Source organism: Bufo gargarizans, chromosome 5, assembly GCF_014858855.1.
Source record: "Bufo gargarizans isolate SCDJY-AF-19 chromosome 5, ASM1485885v1, whole genome shotgun sequence".
NCBI classification, from domain to species: domain Eukaryota; kingdom Metazoa; phylum Chordata; class Amphibia; order Anura; family Bufonidae; genus Bufo; species Bufo gargarizans.
The window spans coordinates 69667721-69693237 of NC_058084.1; positions in this window are offsets into that span (position 1 = coordinate 69667721).

The window sequence follows — 25517 nt, forward strand, 5'->3', positions numbered from 1 at the left end:
AAACAGTAGGCAATGTGTCTATGGCTTTGCTCCTATTGTCTCTGTAACTAAAGGTCGATCTCAAAGAATTCCCGATAACAGGCAGGTGGTTTACCTTTATTGGTCCGTTGGGATCTCCACAAGGATGGTTCTTCTGCTTCTCCCGGGGTAGAAGTAGAGTCTGGCACTTGTGCAGGAGGATCAGCTGTCTGACTTGGAGTAATCTCAGCAACTGGCATCAGGACTCGAATTTAAGGCTGGAGTAACCACTGAAGGGGGTCAAGCATGGAATGCAACTCTGGTGGAGTCTTACTTTCTGAAGACAAGGGCAGCTCAGTTAATGTATCCTCTTCTTTTGGCTGTTCTTGAACAGGTTCCTGTAGACATTTCTTGAGTCTGTTACGATGGACTCGCTGAGTACCTTTATCCTCTCTCTGGATTTCATAGACCTCTGATGAGGGAATGGCCACTATTGTATATGGCTCACGCTCCCAGCGACTATCCAGTTTATTTAGAGGGTGATTGATTTTTAGCAAGACCTGGTCTCCAGGTTGTAAGGGCTCAGCATGGGCATGCATATCAAAGTCCTGTTTTTGTTGAGCTTTCTCTATTTTAGAGTCCACTATTTCTTTAGCATCCTCCAAGCGCTTCTGATGCTCTTTGACCCACTCCGATTGGGGAAGGAGTGGTTAAGCGTCCGGCACAGGGACGTCAAGGGCAAGATCTGCAGGTAGACGGCCATGTCTCCCGAACATGAGATAGTATGGAGTGTACCCAGTAGAGCAATGGGTTGTATTGTTGTACATGTACACTAATTCAGGAAGGAGTAACGGCCAATCAGACCTCTGGTGAGGCGGCACAGCCTTGAGCATGTTGATCAGTGTCTGATTCATTTTTTCACACAGTCCGTTTCCCTGAGGGTGGTATGCAGTAGTTCTCAGTTTTTTGCAGTGGCGCAAGGCACAAAGTTCATAGAATAACTGAGACTCGAATGCGGATCCCTGATCAGTGAGTATTTTGTCAGGACACCCATGAAGCTCCTCCACATGGCAGCAGCTGTAGTTTTTGCAGTTAAGTCCTTTACAGGTACAGCCACAACAAACTTGGTATCGTGATCTATGATGGTCATCGCATAGACATACCCGGATCTGCTGGGTTCCAGTTTCACGTGGTTGATTGCCACAATTTCAAGAGGACCTTTACTCACTATTGGATGAAGGGGGACTCGCTGATCATGTCTTTTACCTTTCGCCACTGCACAGGTAGGACACTGTCGACACCAGGTTTCAATATCACTTCTCATGCCGATCCAGTAGAAACGTCGTCTGATGGTGGCTTCTGTTTTTTAGATTCCAAAGTGACCAGACCGGTTATGGTACATGTCCATCACCATCTTGGCATCTCTTCGAGGCACCACTATCTGGTGGAGGCGCTCACAGGTGACTGGATCAAGCGTTCTCCTGAGGAGTAGGTCTCTTTGTAGGAAGAGTAGTTTCCGTTGTCGCCAGAGGCGAACTAGCTCTGAGTCAGCTCTCCGCCGTCAGATTCTCTCCGGTATGCGCCCCGCTGTAAAAATAATCCAACAGTTCTCCAATGGCTCTGCTCTCCGATTGTAGTTTAATCCAGAGTTTCTTCTCAACTGGAAGTGAGGGGTCACAGGTCTGTGGAAAACACATGACTTGAGAGATCGGGCACCTAGCGTGTAGGGCCTCCTGTCGGGCAAATCGGGAGTAGAATATTGGCATCTCCACATCTTCCCAGTGATCATCATTAGAAACTGGTTCTTTCTGGGCAGGTAGCCTAGACAAAGCATCGGCATTGTCATTGGATTTCCCAGTACACTACTTAATGGTAAAGTTGAAGTTGGCCAGTCTAGAGGCCCATCTTTGTTCTAGAGCTCCCAGACGTGCAGTGTTAAAGTGAGCTAACGGATAATTGTCAGTGTAGACTGTGAAAGGTGTAGCAGCTAGGTAGTCCTTGAATTTCTCAGTGACAGCCCAGACCAAGGCTAGGTACTCCAGTTTGAATAATCTGTAGGTATGGTCATTCCGCTCTGGCTCTCGTAAAGATCTGCTGGCATAGTCGATGACTCTTTCAGTTCCAGCTTGCATCTGAGATAGTACAGCTCCCAAACCTTTCTGACTTGCATCAGTATAGAGGCAAAATGGTAGGCTGTAGTCAGGATAACCCAGAACTGGAGGTTCTGTAAGTTTTTCTTTCAACAGTTGGAAAGCAGCTTCTCTCTCTTCATTCCACTCCACTGGTATCTTGGAATTCTGACATCCTTTGGGGTGACCTTTCACAAGCTCCTGGATAGGTTCTGCAATTTGAGCAAAGTGTGGGATAAATCTACGATAGTAACTTGCAAATTCGAGGAACCTCTTGACCTCCTTGACTGTTTTGGGAGCCGGCCAGCTTTGTACTGCTGCTATTTTGTCAGGGTCCGGTCTCACGCCTTCTGCACTCACAACATGTCCCAGATATTTCACTTGGGGCTTCAGTAAGTGACACTTTGAAGGTTTCACTTTCAGTCAATGTTGAATCAAAGTCTGGAACACTTCTGCCAGGTGCTGTAAATGTTCCTCGTAGGTCTTAGAGTAGATGATCACATCATCCAGGTACAACAACACAGTCTCAAAGTTTTTGTGTCCAAGACATCTTTCCATGAGTCTCTGAAATGTTCCAGGGGCGTTGCATAGCCCGAATGGCATGTTGTTGAACTCAAACAGACCCATTGGGGTGGCAAAAGCTGTCTTTTCTTTATCTTCTGGTGCCATGGGAACTTGCCAATAGCCACTGGTTAGATCCAGAGTTGAAAAGTAGGCAGCGGATCCCAGAGCTGCCAGGGATTCTTCAATTCGTGGCAGGGGGAACGCATCCTTGTGCGTAATGTCGTTAATCTTACGGTAGTCCACACAAAAACGGATGGTTCCATCCTTCTTCTTTACCGGGACTAAGGGGGCAGCCCAGGGGCTGTGACTATCCTGGATGACATTAGCTGTCTTCATATCCTGAACCATCTTCTTCACTTGCTGGTACATGGCAGGAGTGATTGGTCGGTATCTCTCTTTGATTGGAGGATGATTGCCGGTTGGAATGGTGTGCTGTATTAAGTAAGTCTGTCCATAGTCCAGAGAGTGTTTGCTGAATACTTGATGGTGTTGTTTGACTAAGTCTAGCACACCGTTGAGTTGCTCGGCAGAGGTTGTGGTATCCCTGATGTGTAGTTCGGCCCACCAGGGCTGTTCTGGCGGGTCTTTGGCTTCTTTGGCTGATTGTTGGGCCGCAGCAGTCGGATAATCCAGGATATCCTGCGGGCGAATGTGGTATAGGCAGGCCACTGTATAGTGCTTTTTTAATTTCACAGCCTCATCACCCAGATTGACTAAGCCTATAGGTACATTTCCTTGGGACACGGTGACCACGCTCCTAGCGGCTAGGACGAGGGGGTGATCTTGAAGATGGATTGGTTCCACAATGGCCTGATAATCTTGACTTTGGATACCGATGCAAGCCTTGCACCATATCAGAGTCTCTGCTCCAGGTTGGAGTTTGATAGGATAAGCATCCTTGATGCGGACACGGCAGATTTCACCCCGTTGATTGCTGAACTTTTGTTGGGCGGATAGCACTCGAATGGTCTGGTCTGGTGTATAACCCATTGAGTTTCATGGGGCGTAGCCAGCAGGGTTTTCTTCAAGGCCTACAGCACTTCAGGGTAGCAATTGCTGAGTACGTTCATTCCCAGGACCACAGGGCAATTGTTATCATCTGGGACCTGAATCACAATTACTCCTTGACATGAGAGTTCAGTATCTTCAATCTGTAAGGTAGGTTCCCAATAACCTAGTATAGGCACGGGTTTGCCATTGGTAGCCATGATCTGGAGCCAAGATTCAGGAGGTTGTATCAGTTGGGCTCCATTTCAGCATGTGTCAAATGCTGCTTGGCGGATGGTAGTCACTTGAGATCCGGTATCAATTAAAGCACAAAAAATCACTCCGTTGATGTCAACTTCCACCATGGGGCGGGCGTCCACATACCTTGGCATAAAGGCTGGATCTTTAGGACCTAGTATTCTTCCTCCCGAGGGGCGGTCCTTGACCTCAGGGGATACCCGTTTAACTGACGGCAGTCCTTTGCAGTGTGTCCATACCTCTGACAATGCAGGCATAGCTGTTCCCTGATGTTTCGATAAGCGGAGTCTGGCAATCTACTGACTGGCTGGCGTCGATATTCTTGCGGACCGGGCGTAGGGCGATCTCTGTTTGCAACAGTTCCTTTCCCCATCTTGGGTTGCTGTTCTAGTCGCTCTAGCTGTTTCCTCATCCTCTCCATATTCTCAGCTAAGAGGGAGACATGAGCGGTCAGAGCTGCTACAGTGTCTGGAACGGGTGCCTGAGCTTCGTGCTCAGCTATTTGGCTGTGAGTAGCAGGCCGTAGTGCGGGCCCTGCCTTCTTGTTTTCAGGAGCTTCAGCTTGGTGACTTTCCCCTAGAATGCCAATAGCAAGTTCCTTAAAGTCCAAGAAAGGGGCATCTTCAGCTGACGTTTGAGGGGTTCATCAAGGACACCTTCAATAAACTGTTCCCTGAGGGTTTGATCTTGTCCCTCAGTTTCACAGGGATCAATCTGAATAACAGCTCGCAGTGCTTCCTGCAGGGACAGGGAAAAGTCTCTCAAGGTTTTCTTTTGGCTGCTGCTGCTTTCCAAGGAAGCGCATTTTAAGTTCAGAGGCGGTCCTAGTCTCAAACGTGGTACTGAGTCGGTCTAGGATCTGCTCAGCGGTTTTCCGCTCTGACTGGGGCCAGGGTTTGACCTCCCAGAGCGCAGCTCCCTGTAATTGGCCAATCAGGATTTCCACTTTCTGATCCTGTGTTACAGGATATAGCTTAAACGTGGCTAGCATTTTATCATGGAATTCCCTGAGTGAATGGGGTTCTCCTGAGTAACTTGGGAGCCAGGGTGCCCCAAAATAGTATGGCATAGTGAGAGGCATAATGCAGGTGGCTGCCGCTGCTGCTGGCGGATCGATGCAGTCAAAGTGGGTGCTATCTTCGTTGTCAGACATGTCCCTTGATGCCCAGTACCAGATTAGAGGGATTAGTACTGGCTACAATGCAATTTTAAATGCAGGTTGCTATGGGTGGCTGCAGCAGAATTGGTGCGTGGCTCCTTTAATATAATTTCGACAGGTGTGGTAAACGCCATACACCTGTCGAAATTCTATTAGTCGCATGGCCATGCAGACATCATTATAATACTTGGAAGATCGAATTTTGAATCTTTGAATCGACACAGATACGTCATCACCGGACGAAACAGGAAGTCACGTAAGTGTGATCCCGCGAGAATTGGTAAGTGCGGCCACTGAGGAAAGCGACGTGAGACGCCAGAGTCTCCCGCATTACCCGCTCCCCGACAAACACCGCGGACACACGTGGACTACCCCTGGAAGGAGGAAGTAAGCGGCTGAACAGCCGAGAATACCGTTATTCTTTTTCATCCTGACCAAAAACCTTGGGACTGAATCTTGACGTTATACAAATAATATTACCTTACAAGTCGACTGAGAGTGCCATTTGTGGACTACAGATTAACCTCTCCAGCGCCATACAGACACTTATAACAACAATTGTGGTTTTTAGTGAACCTCTGTGGAAAAACTAAGGACACACTAGAAGGCCCTACAAGGAACCCTAAGTGCCACAAGTGCAAGAGGGTAGAATAGCCCTTCATGGGCACTGCTAATGTCACTTTAATATTCATCAGCCCTATTGTGGTTATTTATTGACGTATTTTTATCTATTGTATTTATGTGTTTTTTTATCTTGTTTTATATTTTATCTTGATTAAATGTGTGCTTTATGTTAGAGTGCTCGCCCAATACACTTCTTTACTTTCCAAGTTACAGCGATAGTCTTGGGTCCCAGCAGGTATTGGCAATATGTGGCAGGAATTTATATCTATTCTGCTTCTGATCATATGCCTAAAGAGTCTGGCAGGTATTTATCTTCTGCTCTGTCTGTCTTCTGCTTGGTATGGACCTGACTAGCTGAGGAGGAATTTGGCTTCTCCTGGACTTTGGATATGTACTAACAGCTTGGCTCACAGGGGATGCTTCTTCCTGGAGGCTGGAGATGGCTGCTTTTCTTGTCAACCAGCTGAGGCTGATGACTCAGGCTGGGAAGGGTGATCTTTGCCTCAGCCGAGGCTCAATCCTGTCTTGGGATCCCTGTTTCAGGGAGCTCCTACTAACCCAGCCTTCCCCTTGCAGGGAGAGCTGGAAAAAAAACTGTCTCTAACTGTTTTTTCCCTCCCTTGCCGCAGGGCGTGGGAAACTCCACTTCCCTTAAGCAGGGGGGAACAGAACAGAACTGGAATGTTCCATTCTGAATGGCCATAACATTAAAACGATGCCGCCACCTGCTGGTAGACCTGAAACATTACAAAGGAAAATATAACATTTAAAATGGTTTCAACTGCACAGTAGTGAATGACATGAGGAAAACACATCAGCTGACAATATTAATGCTCTTAGCATAGCAGATTGTAGCAGGGTAAAAGCATTAGTAACCCCACTCTGGGATATTACATATATACTGTGTGTATATGCTGTGTGTGTATATGCTGTGTGTGTATAAGCTGTGTGTGTATAAGCTGTGTGAGTTTTACAAAGCTAAGTCTATCCCTGACTGTCTCTTTGAGTGTTGGTGACCACACTCCTATTCCTGACTGTCTATATGGCAAGATCCCTGCCAGCCTAGCTTCTGAGCAGTGATTGGAGCAGCAGACAGTGCTGGACCCTGAGGAGGTGAGTAACCACCGAACACCATGTACCTGACTCATTCATTTCTATACATCCTTAATCTCTTGACAAACATTAACCACAAAAGAGTAGTACATATGGTCAGAGTTTTTTTTTTGCTAAGGACAAGTCTCAAATACAAATGTTCTACCTTGAGTTTTGCAATGGATTTTTCTCCAAATGTGACCATAAATTTTACTGTTTGCATTTGAAAGGGTAAAATGTAAGACCAGAACTGCAGCAAAATTCTGCAACATATAAGGCACGGTTCTCCAATTTTCTGGCATGGAATATTCAAATCAGCTAAATTTTGGAAGTTAAAGCCTTTTTGCCTCAGGCAGCAGAAAGGTTAGGTGTGCACTTACCCGATCATTGTACACGGCTATCTCCATGCATGATTACCTCTTCGTTCAAATAAAAGACTCGTGACCCCCATTCTCCTGAGCAGCCAGTAGAAGGACCCCATTGATGATAGACATTTATCTCCTATTCTGTGTATAAATGATAAATATTGCTTGTGGGACAGCCCCTTTAAAAGCCAATTAAAAAAACACATTAATAAAAACATGATAAATAAAAACTTTAAAATGCAGCTGCATCCAGCCTTTAAGTATTAAAATTAGTTTCAAGTGTTGCATACAAGCATGTGTTCATCATGAATAGTGTTGATTGCGAATATTCTAATTGCAAATTTTTATCGCGAATATTGCCACTTGGAGAATTCCCGAAAATCTAAAATATATAGTGGTATGTATTCATAATCAAAATATTCAAGGTTTTTTTTCATCAGTACTACTACTTCTGCTATTTTTTGCAGTTCTGAGAGAGACAGCAGTGTCATTGCTGTGCTCTCTGCTTTCATCTGGATCCTATTCTTTAGGGCTCATGCACATAACTTTATGCCCTCCGAGACATACGGTCCGTGAGCGGGCCATATGTCCCGGAGAAGCATACATCGTGCAAACAGGAGCGCACAGAATCATAGGTTATAATGATACTGTGCGCATCGGGCCGCCTGCGGGACTATTGTCCCGCACTCATATCATCATATGAGTGCAGGACAGTAGTCCCGCAGGCGGCCCGATGCGCACAGTATTATAGTAACCTATGATGCTGTGCGCTCCTGTTCGCACGATGTATGCTGGTCCGAGACATATGGCCCGCTCACGGACCGTATGTCTTGGAGGGCATACGGTCGTGTGCATAAGCCCATATCTAATTATATTAGATAGTTAGTTAGCTCATATGTATAATACAGATAGTTAGTGGGAGGTTAGATAGTGATATAGTGTAGCTGTTCCAGTGCAGGGTGTTAGGTAGTGTGATAGGAATTACTGTTTCTCTGCTGTCCATACATACATTATACAGACATAGTGCTGTGATGTCACAACAATACTTAGAGGACCAAACAGTAATATCTACTCAGACCTGAAAAAAATAGAAGTTGCATGTATTGCGCAAAAAATATGTGCCTCATTAGTGTTGATTTGCGCAATCGCAAAAATATTGACTGGAGATCGCAAATTTGTTAATTTATTGTGTATAATATGTGAAAAATTAGCAAAATATCATGAAAACAAATATTGCCTATGCCGCTCATCACTAATCATGAATGTCTTTGGCTATGTATTATAAAATATTACATAGGCTCAGTGGGAAGTATCCCAAATTGTCTATAAATAAAAATACTGTATGACCAGGTTTTCTGCTAAATCAAAAATTTTAGTATAAGCTATGGTTGCTGTTCTGTTCATTAACATATATTATTCCATGTAGACAAGTCCTGTTTGAGACTCATACTAAATATTCAGTAACTAGATTACAACTATTACAAGCTATTTATCACATGGTCCAATTGTGAACAATATCAGCCTACCAGTGATTTGCATCATAAAAAGAAGTGTGCTACGTAAATAATTACAACATCTGCACTTTTGTCATGGTAATAGGCATAAAAGGGTATGTAATCTGGTGATTAGCATATCAATGTATGGCATGTGTTAACCAAGCAATAGTGTTGGATTCGAATATTCGAATTGCGAATATCGGCACTTCGAGAATTCGAGAATGTTTAGAATATAGTGATATACAGTACAGACCAAAAGTTTGGACACACCTTCTCATTCAAAGAGTTTTCTTTATTGTCATGACTATGAAAATTGTAGATTCACACTGAAGGCATCAAAACTATGAATTAACACATGTGGAATTATATACATAACAAAAAGTGTGAAGCAACTGAAAATATGTCGAAATATGTCATATTCTAGGTTCTTCAAAGTAGCCACCTTTTGCTTTGATTACTGCTTTGCACTACTCTTGGCATTCTCTTGATGAGCTTCAAGAGGTAGTCACCTGAAATGGTTTTTACTTCACAGGTGTGCCCTGTCAGGTTTAATAAGTGGGATTTCTTGCCTTATAAATGGGGTTGGGACCATCAGTTGCGTTGTGGAGAAGTCAGGTGGATACACAGCTGATAGTCCTACTGAATAGACTGTTAGAATTTGTATTATGGCAAGAAAAAAGCAGCTAAGTAAAGAAAAACGAGTGGCCATCATTACTTTAAGAAATGAAGGTCAGTCAGTCCAAAAAATTGGGAAAACTTTGAAAGTGTCCCCAAGTGCAGTCACAAAAACCATCAAGCGCTACAAAGAAACTGGCTCACATGCGGACCGCCCCAGGAAAGGAAGACCAAGAGTCACCACTGCTGCGGAGGATAAGTTCATCCGAGTCACCAGCCTAAGAAATCGCAGGTTAACAGCAGCTCAGATTAGAGACCAGGTTAATGCCATACAGAGTTCTAGCAGCAGACACATCTCTAGAACAACTGTTAAGAGGAGACTGTGTGAATCAGGCCTATATGGTAGAATTGTCACGGAAGGTGTATAGAAAACTAGAAGACACAAAATGAAGATCCGACTGACTGGATCCAAAACTAAGGAACAAAAGGGAGAGCCCTGCAACAGACCTGGCTCTCTCCCTAACTGCTCAGCCTATGCAAAAATCTCAATGGTAGATGATCGCATATCCTCGTACCTCGACTGTATAACACCTGAACACCCTTTAATAGTGAGGGGACACGACCACCGGCTCCCTACACTTGATACAGAGGGAGTCAGGGTCACCTGGGATCCAGCAAACAGGAAAATACAAATGAATGAACAAAACTTATCTGTAGAAGACTCAGTAGTAGTATCCAGCATGCATACACTCCAGGAAGTTGTATAAACCGCAAAGTGATGCAGTATGGGAAGGGATTTAAAGGGATGCAATCAGTGCAACTACATGACAGCTGAGAGAGGCTAACGAGATGAGAAAATGAAAGCAAAACAAAAGGAACCTCAAGGAGGAGGTTCTGAAGGACGTCTGTCAGAGCTTCTCAGATATCTGGTGGGGACAGTACCCCTCCTTCTATGAGTGGACTCTGGACACTCAGAGCCCACCTTCTCAGGATAGGACCTATGGAAAGCCCTGATGAGACGAGTGGCCTTAATGTCCGTCACTGGAACCCACATCCTCTCCTCAGGACCATAACCCTCCCAATTAACGAGGTACTGGAGAGAACCGTGGACAACACGAGAATCCACAATCCTAGAGACCTGAAATTCAAGATTACCATCAACCACAATCGGAGGAGGAGGCAGAGACGAGGGTACAATGGGTTGAACATAAGGTTTTAATAAGGACTTATGAAAAACATTATGGATCTTCCAAGTCTGAGGAAGATCAAGACGGTAGGCAACAGGATTGATGACGGACAAGATTTTGTAAGGCCCAATAAACTTAGGACCCAACTTCCAGGAGGGAACCTTCAATTTGATATTCTTAGTAGACAACCACACCAGATCACCAACATTCAGGTCCGGACCAGGCACACGTCTCTTATCCGCCACACACTTATATCTCTCACTCACTCTTTAGATTATCCTGAATCTTTTGCCAAATAGATGACAAAGACGAGGAGAATCTGTCCTCATCAGGTAAACCAGAAGACCCCTCTCCAGAGAATGTCCCAAACTGCGGATGAAACCCATATGCACCAAAAAATGGTGACTTATCAGAGGACTACTGACGACGGTTATTTAAAGCAAACTCAGCAAGGGACAAAAAAGAACATCAATCCTCCTGATTCTCCGCCACAAAACAGCGCAGATATGTCTCCAGATTCTGATTGACGCGCTCTGTCTGACCATTCAACTGCGAGTGGAAAGCAGAAGAGAATGACAACCGAACCCCCAAGCGAGAACAGAAAGCCTTCCAGAATCTGGAAACAAACTGTGTGCCCCTATCAGAGACTATGTCTGAAGGAATACCATGCAATTTTACAATGTGATCAATAAATGCCTGCGCCAGCGTCTTAGCATTGGGCAAGCCAGAAAAAGGAATGAAATGCACCATTTTGCTAAAACGGTCCACCACCACCAGAATCACAGTCTTCCCCGAGGAACGAGGCAGGTCCGTAATGAAGTCCATGGACAGATGTGTCCAAGGACGGAAAGGAATGGGTAACGGAAGGAGAGGACCTGATGGCCGTGAATGAGGGACTTTGGCACGAGCCCAGGTCTTGCAGGCTGCCACAAAACCCTCAACTGACTTACGAAGCGCCGGCCACCAGAATCTCCGAGCGATGAGATCCACTGTGGCTCTTGCCCCCGGGTGCCCAGCAAGGACAGTATCGTGGTGCTCCTTAAAAATCTTGTGTCTTAAAGTGACAGGCACAAACAACCTCCCAGGAGGACAAAGATCAGGAGCCTCTGACTGGGCTACCTGAACCTCTGCCTCCAATTCAGAATAAAGAGCACAGACCTCCACACCTTCAGCCAAAATGGGACCCGGGTCTTCAAAATTCCCACCTCTCGGAAAACAACGTGACAGGGCATCCGCCTTCACATTCTTAACCCCAGGGCGGAAAGTGACAACAAAATTAAACCTTGAAAAGAACAAAGACCATCTGGCCTGTCTCGGGTTCAGACGCTTGGCTGACTCCAAGTAGGCCAGATTCTTATGGTCAGTAAACACGGTAATAGGGTGTCTGGCTCCCTCTAGCCAATGGCGCCATTCCTCAAAAGCTAACTTGATGGCCAACAACTCCCTATCTCCCACATCGTAATTTCTCTCTGCGGAGGAGAGTTTCTTCGAGAAAAAGGCACACGGTCGCCATTTGGCAGGAGAAGGACCCTGAGACAAGACCGCACCCACACCCACCTCAGAAGCATCAACCTCAACTATGAAGGGTAGAGAAATATCAGGTTGTACCAAGATGGGAGCGGAAGCAAAACTCTCCTTGATATTAGAAAAGGCCTTATGCGCCTCTACCGACCGGGAGGAAAAATCTACCCCCTTTCTAGTCATATCAGTGAGTGGTTTAACAACAGAGGAATAATTCAAAATAAACTTCCTGTAATAATTGGCAAAACCCAAAAAACGCATCAGCGCCTTCTGATTCTCAGGAAGCTCCCACTCAAGCACAGCGCGGACCTTCTCGGAGTCCATGCGAAAACCAGAAGCGGAGAGAAGAAACCCCAGAAATTGAATTTCTGGAACCGCAAACACACATTTTTCCAGTTTAGCGTACAATTTATTCTCCCGCAGGATGAGCAAGACCTGACATAAGTGTTCCTTATGAGTTTTTAAATCAGGAGAAAAAATCTAAATGTCATCTAGATACACTAATACAAATTTCCCCATTAAATGATAAAAAATGCTGTTCAAAAAATGCTGAAAGACGGCTGGAGCATTCATCAAACCAAAAGGCATAACCAAATTCTCAAAATGGCCCTCAGGGGTATTGAAGGCCGCCTTCCATTCGTCTCCTTCTCTGACCCTGACCAGGTTGTATGCCCCTCTTAGATCCAACTTGGAAAAAACTTTAGCCCCAACAATCTGGTTAAACAGGTCCGGGATCAGAGGAAGCGGATAAGGGTCACGAATTGTGATACTGTTCAGCTCCCTGAAATCCAGACATGGTCTTAAAGAACCAGACATGGTCTTAACAAAGAAAAAACCAGCGGCAACAGGTGACTTTGAGGGTCGTATGTGTCCCTTTCTCAGACTCTCAGAGATATAAGCACGCATAGCGACCCTTTCAGGTTGGGAGAGATTGTATAAACAAGATTTAGGCAGCTTGGCGCCTGGGGTGAGATTAATAGGGCAATCGTACTCCCTGTGAGGGGGCAATTCCTGAACACCACTCTCAGAAAACACATCCGAAAATTCAGAGAGAAAAGATGGTACAGTCTTAGTAGAAACCTCTGAAACAGATGTCGTGAGGCAATTCTCTCTGCAAATGTCACTCCAACCATTTATTTGCCTCGCTTGCCAATCAATGGTGGGGTTATGTTTAATGAGCCAGGGTAGCCCCAACACTAGAGGAGTAGGCAACCCGCTTAGGACGAAACATGACACATCCTCAACATGAGTATCACTCACAATCAAACGGATATTGTGAACTATGCCCTTTAACGACTTCTGAGAAAGTGGAACGGAATCAAAAGCAAAAACAGGTATATCCTTTCCCAAAGTGCATACCTGGAAACCATGAGTTATAGCAAATTGATTATCAATGAGATTGACAGCTGCTCCACTATCTACAAAAATCTCACAAAAAATGTTCTTGCATTCTAGCGCCACCCTGGCAGGTAGGACAAAACGGGAACTACAAGCAAACGGAAAACCTTCAATTTCCGCATCAACCTTGCCAATAGTAACAGATGGAACGTCTTTACAGGATTTTTTTCTTTTTGTCTCTTTATTACTCTCAAAAAACTGCCTGAATCTCCTAGAGGGACAAACATTTGCCAAATGATTTATACCTCCACAACAGAAACAAACCTTCCCATGAGAGCTGAATCTTCTATTGTCAGAGCCAAGCAAACCCAGCTGCATGGGCTCCTGCTCAGAAGGGATTGAGAGCAACTGAGACCCCTGTGCACTGAATGAGACCGCCGCTGAATGAGACTCCTTGGACTGAGTATGACAGGAAGGAGTGATCTCTCCTCTCTCTCTAAGACGCCTGTCAATACGAACGGCCCGAGACATGGCAGAGTCCAAGGAGGTAGGTCTTTCAATCCCTCTGAAAGACCATGGCAAATTGACTTCAGAGTGCAGCATCATTCCAACCAGTATCAGCTGCCCATCCCCGAAATTCTGAACAGTAAAGACGTAGTCTAGACTCAGCCAGAGCAATACGATCTGGATCATCATATATCTGACCCAGGGCTAAAAAAAATTCATCCACTGAACAGAGGGGCCGTGCCCCCACCGGCAGCGAAAAGGCCCAGGACTGAGCGTTATCCCTGAGCAGCGAGATGATGATCCCCACCCTCTGCTCCTCATCACCAGAGGAATGGGGAAGTAGGCGAAAATGGAGTTTGCAAGCCTCTCCAAAACGAACAAAATTCTCACTACCCCCGGAGAACGTATCCGGGAGCGAGATCTTAGGCTCAGAACAAACTCCATGAACGCAAGCTGAACCGGTCATCTGAAACTGAGAAACAGTCTTACGGAGATCTGCTACCTCCAATGAAAGACCCTGCATGTGTTCAGTCAAAAGTTTTATAATGTCATGGAAGGTGTATAGAAAACTAGAAGACACAAAATGAAGATCCGACTGACTGGATCCAAAACTAAGGAACAAAAGGGAGAGTCCTGCAACAGACCTGGCGCTCTCTCTCTAACTGCTCAGCCTATGCAAAATTCTCAATGGTAGATGATCGCATATCCTCATACCTCGACTGTATAACACCTGAACACCCTATAATAGTGAGGGGACACGACCACCGGCTCCCTACACTTGATACGGAGGGAGTCAGGGTCACCTGGGATCTAGCAAACAGGAAAATACAAATGAATGAACAAAACTTATCTGTAGAAGACTCAGTAGTAGCATCCAGCATACATACACTCCAGGAAGTTGTATAAACCGCAAAGTGATGCAGTATGGGAAGGGATTTAAAGGGATGCAATCAGTGCAACTACATGACAGCTGAGAGAGGCTAACGAGATGAGAAAATGAAAGCAAAACAAAAGGAACCTCAAGAAGGAGGTTCTGAAGGACGTCTGTCAGAGCTTCACAGATGTCTGGTGGTGACAAGAATATCTGCTAGGAAACCACTGCTAAGGACAAGCAACAAGCAGAAGAGACTTGTTTGGGCTAAAGAACACAAGGAATGGACATTAGACCAGTGGAAATCTGTGCTTTGGTCTGATGAATCCAAATTTGAGATCTTTGGTTCCACCCACCGTGTCTTTGTGCGACGCAGAAAAGGTGAACGGATGGACTCTACATGCCTGGTTCCCACCGTGAAGCATGGAGGAGGAGGTGTGATGGTGTGGGGTTGCTTTGCTGGTGACACTGTTGGGGATTTATTCAAAATTGAAGGCATAGTGAACCAGCATGGCTACCACAGCATCTTGCAGCGGCATGCTATTCCATCCGGTTTGCGTTTAGTTTGACCTTCATTTATTTTTCAACAGGACAATGACCCCAAACACACCTCCAGGCTGTGTAAGGGCTATTTGACCATGAAGGAGAGTGATGGGGTGCTGCGCCAGATGACCTGGCCTCCAGTCACCGGACCTGAACCCAATCGAGATGGTTTGGGTGAGCTGGACCGCAGAGTGAAGGCAAAAGGGCCAACAAGTGCTAAGCATCTCTGGGAACTCCTTCAAGACTGTTGGAAGACCATTTCAGGTGACTACCTCTTGAAGCTCATCAAGATAATGCCAAGAGCGTGCAAAGCAGTAATCAAAGCAAAAGGTGGCTACTTTAAAGAACCTAGAATATGACATATTTTCAGTTGTTTCACACTTTTTTGTTATGTATATAATTCCACATGTGTTAATTCATAGTTTTGATGCATTCAGTGTGAATCTACAATTTTCATAGTCATGAAAATAAAGAAAACTCTTTGAATAAGAAGGTATGTCCAAACTTTTGGTCTGTACTGTATATTCGTAATTTCGAATATTCTAGACTTTTTTTCATCAGTAACCTCTCTTCTGTGAACATTTCAGAGTGGTCTTTTATTGTGGGCAGTCTAAGGCACACCTGTGCAATATTCAGCACCTTACCCTCCCCCAACCCCTAGTTTAAACACTCCTCCAGCCTTCTAGCCATCTTCTCCCCCCAACACAGCTGTCCCTTCCCCATTGAGGTGCAGCCCATCCCTACGATAGAGCCTGTAGCTGACAGAGAAGTCAGCCCAGTTCTCCAGGAAACCAAACCCCTCCTTCCTACACCAGTTCTTTAGACAATTTTTAACCTCCCTAATCTCCCTCTGCCTTTCTTGTGTGGCTCGTGGTACAGGCAGTATTTCGGAAAACACTACCTTGGAGGTCCTTGCCCTAAGCTTTTGACCTAAATCCCTAAAATCCTTTTTAAGGACTCTCCACCTTCCTCTAACTTTGTCATTGGTTCCGATATGGACCATGACCGCTGGGTCTTCTCCAGCCCCTCCCAATAATCTTTCAACCCGATCCGAATGTGTCGAACTCTAGCGCCAGGAAGACAGCACACCGTTCGATGATCACAGTCTTTGTGACAGATTGCCCTTTCAGTACCCCTAATAATAGAGTCTCCCACTACCTACACCTGTCTGGCCTACCCTGCTCTCCTGGTCCCCTGCTTACTGAAGCTGACATTCCCCTGACTGGCAGAGGAAGTATCCGGCTGCAGCAGTGCTGTCCCTGAACTGACATCCCCCTCATCTGCCAACCATGCAAACTTGTTGGAGTGTGACAGATCAGGGCTAGCCTCCCTTGCACTCTTTCCTCTACCCCACTTTCTGTTACCGAGCGAGCTACCTCACTTTCCTCAGCCTCCTCGCTTTCACCCTCCCCCTCAACTATCCCATAGAGTGCTTGCTCTGTGAGCAGCAAACTCTTTTCCAAATTGTTAACGCCTCTCAGTGTTGAAACTCGCCCGTTTAGACACTCAATTGGTTCCGATATGGACCATGACCACTGGGTTTTCTCCAGCCCCTCCCAGTAATCTGTCAACCTGATCCGCAATGTGTTGAACTCTAGCACTATTAATATTTTTCCAGCTTCCCAATACATTGTATTCGAAAATATATTTGAAAATAAGAATGTTTCATTATATTCCTGTATAAAGGAAGGTTTTCCTTCTCAGATGTTTTTGTAGACCCCATGCCATCTCTATTAGGCTGTCTACAGAAGCTGTTAACAAGGGCTGACTAAATATTTCATACCATATTTAGAGAAAATATGCTCAGCGTTTTCCTTTTTGAATTATTCGATTAACTTTGCTACAGCATAATGCATTCCATAAATTAATTTTCAAGATTACCTCATTCTTTTCATCTAGATTTTAAGAGCCCTTCATTTCAGATTAGAAATAGTGATAAAATCATTGCTTACTGAGGCAGATAGTCTATGAATCTAGCTATGCACATTAGGAAGATGTTACACACAGCATACTTTTAATAATGATCATTTAGAAGATAATTTTAGCATCCACACAAGGGAAAAATGGATTTTAGATGAGTTCTTGTATGACCATATGTGGTATTAGTCAGTGTGAGGTATTGCTAGCAAGCTCGTTGCTTTCAAAAATCAAAGTTAAATGGTTCATCTATCATCTGAATTTGTGTCTGGGCGACTTGTCTGAACATCAGTATGATTTATGGGTTGAATTGTAGAAGTCAACCATGCATGTTTCTTAGTTTATCGTTTTATGCTGTCTTCAATTAAATGTCTATAAACATAGTGATGGCTTTATGACGTTGTCCATCAATAAGGGCTATCACATTTTGCATAGGAATATGTAAAACAGAGACATACTGACCTTTTGACTTTTATGTGCCCTGTTAAATGGATGCAATACTCAGTTGTGGTTGTAGCTTTCTTAACAATATTTACTAGCATATATTTTATTTATTTTTGCATAATTATATTGGTGAATATCTAAAACCAGTTAACAGTATTATCTAGCTATCTATCTAATTGTATTGTCATTATGCACATCTGTCTTATTGAAACCTCCAGAAGACCACTTCTTTAAGAAGACCACCCCTTTACACAGACCAGATTTACTGTGACACAGAGATGTATATAGTCACACATGTGGATGTCTATTTATATATGTACAATTAAATTTTACAGAATGTCAGCTAATCTGCCAAATAGTCCTATAGCTAATATTGCCTAATACTCTAGCATTAGAGTTTTTTTTTCTTCTAATTATTATACAGCCACTAGTGATCCCCTCCCTTCTTCCAACAGAGAAAAAACCTACAGGTTTCCATAGCTGTTTATTGCCAGTAGAGGGCAGCATCATTTTTACTGTGTAAAACAGGGGTCATTGTCCAGTCAAGGTCAGTCTGTCTGTCTATCTATCTACATTAATCTACCTACCTAATCTATATCTATCTATCTAATCTATAACTATCTACATCTATCTACCTAGTCCATATCTATCTAATATCTATCTGTCTACCTCATATCAATCTACCGTTATTATCTATCTTAGACTTGCTATATGGTATGCATTATGGTGTGCTGAAGCAACAGTTATGCCAAAGTACAATATTCCAGACAATATGTATCTTGTCCCGATTTTCACCAGCTTATTTTTCATGAGCAAGACAGGGAGTGTACGGTATATATTAATATACAAAGTCTCTGTATGTGTATTTAGACAAAATTAGTCTGGTAAAGTAATGTGGAAGTTAAAAGGAAAATAAATCATTCTGGTGGAAGAATATACAGTTGGAAACACACAGGCTTTCATTTTCTTCTGGGACATTGAAGAATGGTATGCTCAGCCCTCATATTTCTAAATGTATAGTGTGTTCATATGGAGGATGAATCATTTTCTGCATGGCTGTGTCATAATATGGTTGCCAATAGCTGTGCCTTTTCTATCGAGACAGAATTAGGATTTGAAATACTTAGATGTGCTGCTTGCATAGACAAAAAAGAGCCATTATCACTAAATTGACCCCACAAAGTCCTTTTCGTTCCATGGTCTAAAGATTTATTCAGAGTTTTTCAGGAATTTTCCATTTTGAGTGCTGAAAAATAATGTCAATTCATTTTTCATAGTTCAAATGCAACTGTGATATTTTAAAAATAAAATCCAGTCTATAAAATGCGGTGCATTGTAAAAAAAATATACAGAGAATGGCCACTATATGTCATACACAGAATTATGGAAGCAATGTACATTTTTAATATACACTGTAAACTAGTGGGTTATGCAACTGTCTCCATAATATTTAAAACTGCTTGCAAGGACTAGGTTTTGAAAAATAAATAAATAAATATATATATATTTTTTTTATAAATAACATAACATAAATAAAAAATAAAGGGGTTGTCCGAGTTATGAAAAAAAAATATATAGCACTGAAAATCTGATGGGCAGCAATATATAACTAAGCTAAGCAAGTTTTATGCAAAAATATATATATATTTCCTCATTTCTCTGGTTCTTTTCTGCCACTTGTTTACATGCAATAACAACCTCTGCCCCCCCCCCTCCCCCCTCCCTGCTATGCTAAGAGAGAGGCTACAAGAGATGCCCTGAGTGACATGTCTGCCTGCTGGGAGAATCAGTAGAATGTTGTATGTGTAGGACTACAAGTCCCAGCTGTATAATGACACTGCTAAGGGAGTGGATACAAGAGCTGCCCTGAGTGCTGGGAGAATCACCAGCAACTTGTAAGTGTAGAACTACAAGTCCCACCTGTATAATGACACTGCTAATACACACAGGATCTTCCCCCTACCTTCTTGTGAAATGCTCTCTCTAGTCTGTCAGCTCCTGTGCCCAGAATTGTCAATCCCTGCAGCTACCCAGTCTGTGTAGCTGAAGGGGTTAAGAATCCTAGAGAGCAGACAGCCCGGCAGTGAAGGGGGGTGTGGCCAGCACCGTGACGTCTCGTTTACAGGCTTGTGCAATGAACTTTATCAGGGCAGGGAGAGAAGCTGACATCACAGGTCATGTGACCCTCAGTCGAATATGATAAACCAGGCACTGCAGATAAAGTGAGTTAATTGTAAAGTTTTTATATTTGCCTAGTTAGGAACATAGAAAGAACAAAAAAATAACTCGAACAACCCCTTTAAGAAAACCATAATACATTTTAATCTGAGATTTTCAGTCTGTATAAAATCTAAATCTGTAATTATAGATACAATTAATTATTAAATTAAATGGATCTTGTTCTTGTCAAGTTGCTAACATGCAATTCAGCTGCTTTTAGTAATTTCCATTCTGTTGTATCAATAAGCAGGTTTTCCATGTTGGTCTGTTTGAAAGCTAGGTACAGTTAGTAAGGAAAGAGTCGCTTTGCTTTAACAAAACTTTACATAAATCAATAGTGTAAGTGACTACAAGAAACTTTGTAATATGTTTTATCAGTAAGAAATGTCTAGTCCTCATGTTATCAGCTGTTTACCTCCTCTCCTTGCTAATTGCTAATCACGTTGATCAATTCTTAAAATTCTGTCTTCAGACGGAGCAGCTCCACAGGAAGATGGGAAGGGGAGCAGTGAGCAACAGCATGAGAGACACTAAAAAGGCTGCACAGCTGCTTCGGAGATTTACATCTTACCACAAGTGCTCAATTCACAAACATGTAAGTACTTCTCTGCAATGTCCTCTTTGATCCTGGGGCTGCTTCTCAGTAAGAGAAAGTAAGCAGATTCTTCTCTACTTTCTGTGTGCAGTGGATGGTCGTTGGTGTCCACCTGCTACGTCTAGGTCAGTGATAGGCAAACTGCGGCTCTCCAGCTGTTGCAAAACTACAACTCCCACCATGCCCTGCTGTAGGCTGAAAGCTGTAGGCAGTCTTTGCATGCTGGGAGTTGTAGTTCTGCAACAGCTGGGGAGCCGCAGTTTGCCTATCACTGGTCTAGGTGAACTGCAAACTAGATGTTCAGCATGTACAGAGGAAAACAAAATGCCAGATACAAGAAATATAATGGTCATAAATTGTGTTATTCCTCATACGCGCTCATTATACTATTGATTAATGAATTATTTTTTCGAAAGGTTAGTTACACTTTACGCTTAGTCGGTTACACTTACATACAGTTGGAACAAAAAAAACATTGTGATATATATGGCAAAACGTATGCAAAAGGAGGGCCTTTTGGATATTTTTGATTATTATAAGTGTATAATCCCATAAGGCTAAATCTATTAATTCCCCCACATAGTAGTTATGCCCCTTCAAAATAGTGCTGGCCCCTTAGTGCCCCCTTTACAGTAGTGCAGCCCCCCTAGTGCCCCTTTACAGTATTGTTGGCCCTTTAGTGTCCACCTTAAAATAAAAAATAAAACATTAATACTCACCTGGCCCCATTCCTCTGATGAACGGAGAACATTTCGCTCTTTCCAGCAGGTGTGATGCATTGCACCTGTTGCGCTAAATTGATGCTTGCACAGGCTGGGGGATGATCTTTGGCCCGTATGCACTTCTATTCAGCCCAGGAAGCGCGATCATCTCACTGCATCGCACCTGCTGGGGAGAGCACGCCCAGGGAATGATGCATGGGCCTCATAGATGGTTGATTTGTCTGCCATTCATTACAGCCTGGGCATAGCCTGCGTTCTGGCAGGTAAGGACAAGGTCTGATGCCCTGACTCCCCCTGCCACTGCGGGCCCCATACCAGTCATAGCCATAGATACTTTGGGGGAGATTTATGAAGACTAGTTCTTTCTATCCCCTGCACGGCCGCAGGATATGCATAATTTAAGGTGAGGCACAGGCCTCGTCATATAGTAGGCGCAACCTTCGGAAGATGCCTAAACTGAAATCTGTGCGCGAAAACTGGCCTAAAAACAGATATATGTGATAGACCTACTGGCCCAGCCACCTCCCTGCACCGGGTTTATGCCAGAAAACTTAATACAAAGAAATCCCAGCAGGCGCTTACATTCTTCTATTATGTACTATTTATTATGTCACATGAATATCTCGAAACAATGGACGCGTTTCGGCTAATCCAGCCATTGTTGATATAGGCTGGATTAGCCGAAACGCGTACATTGTTTTGAGATATTGATGTGACATAATAAAGTTTACATAATAGAATCCTCTAAGCGCCAGCGGGGATTAATTTATATCACGTTTTGGGATTTTGTTCCTTCCCATGCCGGCATGCAAAAAGGATTGAGTGCCGACTACTTCTCTGTATGCCAGAAAACTGGCGTAGGTAGAATTATAAATCCCCCTCCCCCCGTTATGTTTATATGGTGTGTATAATATATACATTAGATTAACAGAAATAAAATCCAGGATGAGAGGGTTTAAAACTTTTTTTTTTTTTTAAGTTTTTTTTTTTTTTTTACACCGAACCATCTGCATCTGTGAGAAATTCAATTCTGACTTGGATCCCTTACTAATATAATTGTTCTAAAGCAAGTGTTAAAAGGCAACAGATCTTACAAAAATCAATTCTAAAAAAAATATTGTTGCATGCTAATAAGTGGTTTAATGCAATGTATTACTGTGGATTAATTTGATTCTGGAGATAAGTGACACCAAGACAATTCACAGCACAGCTGCCATGTTTTACATTATCTTTATTGCAATCTGTTTTTTGTGGTAGAAGTTGAGATGCTGTATGGAAGTTATTATATCTTCCACCAATGTTAGAAATGGAAACATTAAGCATTTTCATTAGTTAAAATACATCCAAGAAGATTTATCAATAGCTGTATTTTTGCAAATTTTTTTTTAGTTAATTTTGCTTGAGCTTGTGTCAATTTTATCAAATGATGCACATTTGCTTTATTTTATTTTTTTAAATAACACGTTTGTCTAGAGACGTTACTCCAGTTTTCATCATCCCCTTACCTCCTACACCCAGTTTCCCAGCAGTGTAAAATCAAAATAGTCCCAAATATTTTTGTGCAAAAATAATGTTCACCAAAAGTTGTGACTTTTTAATGGCAGAAATTTGGCTTGATATATCCCCATCATGTCCACCACTGAACACCATTATTCATTTATTAATTTCTTAATATATCTTTAGGGTTCAGGCACATAGCCATAAGGCTTCTTTCACATCTGCACGGATCCGTCATGGATCAGCAAAAACGCTTCCGTTAGGATAATACCACCGGTTGCATCTGTTATGAACGGATCCGATTGTATTATCTATAAAATAGTCATGACGGATCCGGCACTGAACCACTGTAAGTTAATGGGCACCGGATCCATTTTCTTTTATGTCTAAGAAAACAGATCTGGCTCAATTTACCACATCCCATGACACACTCAAAAACGCAGCTTGCAGCATTATTCTGTCCGGCATGGGAATGCAACCAAACAGAACGGAATGAATTCTGGTGCATTCCGTTCCCTTCAGTTGAGTTTTGTCCCCATTGACAATAAATATGGACAAAACTGAAGCGTTTACCTCTGGAATTGAGATTCTATGATGGATCTCAATACCGGAAAGGAAAAACGCTTATGTGAAACTAGCCTGTTTGGTGGTCTGCAAATTGCGGATCTGCAAATCACAGATCCTGGCTAAGTGCAGGCCACTTTCTTTTTTTTTTCTGTAGAAAAGTCCTATCGTTGTCCGCATTGTGTATCGGATGTAGACTGAAACTACGGCCGTATGTATGAGCGCTTATAAGCATCTGAGCTTCATTTTTCAGATACCCAGCTCCAAACTCCCAGCATAGTCATAAATGTAGAGGAGTTTAGGGCACAATGTTTTAATATTTAGTTCAATTTATAAATTGCATGCAATAAGCTATAAAGCTCCCCCTAGTGGTAGCTGAAGACAGACTGAATTTTACCTAACTATATGTAGCTATACAGGCGATTTGGAGCTCTCTATCAAAAACTGTGACTCATGTAAATATATATTAATAAACTAGTTAGCAACAAATGGGGCAGATTGACCATACTTGTCACAGACGTCCCGGCGAGATCTGTGAGACTGGCAACACATGGTTTGATCTGACAGATTTCCTTGTGGATCAATAGGCGTCTGTGTTGTTTCTGGTAATGGCCACACCTCTTGCCTCCAGGTGTTGGTTTTGTGGTCATTTTACCTTCCCTATTTATTGTTGCTTCTCCCACAATGCTGTGCAGTTTATAGCTTCTGTTGGACCGGTGGATAGTTGGTGGTTGGATCTCGGCTGAGTTCCTGGTTCTTCCATAGCCCCTTTGAAGTTAAGTATTTCCTTTCCCTTTTGTATTTTGTTTTGGTTATCTGTGTGTTGCATTTCCTTATAGTTTGAATTAGGCCTCAGGGAGACTCCTGTTCGTCCTTCTTTTTGGAGGAACAGGTAGTCTCGTCCCTGCCATTAGTACCATGGTATTATAGGGCTAGATAGGACTAGGTATTCCTGTGTATGAACTCACCTACCTTTGGGGTCTGTTCATACTGGTAGTCAGGATTTTGGTAAGGGTTTTCAGTAGGAGTTCTTCATCTTCCTTCCCTAGTTCTCAGGCCTGATTCCCTGTCCCCCCCCCCCCCCTTCCCTCCTCTCCTATGCTCGATGTGGTGTTTTCTTCCCACACCAAAGAGTGACAATACCCTTCTGTAGACTATTACATAATGACTGTTCCCATTGACTACAGCAATAAAGTGTTTTTTCAGGTCTTAGATATTGATGATCTATTTTCAGGATAGGTTATCAATATCAGATGAATGAAGGTCCATCATCCCCTGGATGCCATGAGACTATACAGTGTATGGAGCTAAAAAACAGAAGGCTCCGTACACTGTGTAGTGGGCATGCTGGGGTACTTCAGCTCAGAAATCACAGAAAAGATACAAAACATCCTGCACAATATAATAGGTGAATATGCGGATGCACATGGCAACATTTAGAAGGAAAAAAATCATGTAAAATAATGCACACAATAGATGCAAAAATTATATATGGACTAAGTCCTTATTCTGGTATGATAAAATCTGAGACTCTCAGCCAATATATTTTGATCAAAACACATCTGTGCCCGCCTATCCGCGCCAAGGTGGTCTCAGTCAAGCAGGTCCTACTCTAAACCTATCTATGCCATTGAGCATCTATATTACTATAAATGCCCAATGGCATAGATAGGTTTAGAGTAGGACCTGGCTGACTGAGACCACCTTGGCGCGGGTAGGTGGGGACAGAAGTGTTTTCATCAAAATATATTGCCTGAGAGTACTTTAGCTCAGGTCTAATTCAGTGGGAGCTGGGCTGCAGTACAGTATGTTGGCACTGGAAACATACTGTACAGAAGCTTTCTGCTTCTGATCCATGCATTTTCCTGGTGCCACAGCTATCAAAAACAGCTGATTGGCGGGGTGTCGGACCCCCACTCATCTGATATTGATGACCTATCCTAAGGACAGAGATTGTTAAAATCTATAACAACCCCTTTAATTCTGTTCACTCTGGAAGCTAGATCCTTATATGAGGAGCTTGCAGCAGGTAAGTAATAGCTGTGATTGCAGCAGTCAGTTCTAATCTTGTGGATTATATCATAGGTAGTAAGAATTTGGCATTCAAAATATTTGACATGCAAAATATTCTAAAAAAATTTAACTATAACAGGCATTTTGGCAAAAAAAAAAAATTCCAAGCCAGGAAAACACTTAAAGGGGTTGTCTCATCATGGACAATGGGGGCATATCACTAGGATATGCCCCCATTGTCTTATAGGTGCGGGTTCCACTGCTGGGACCCGCACCTATATCGAGAACGGGGCCCCGCAAGTGAAGGAGGGCACACAGCACAGCGCATGAG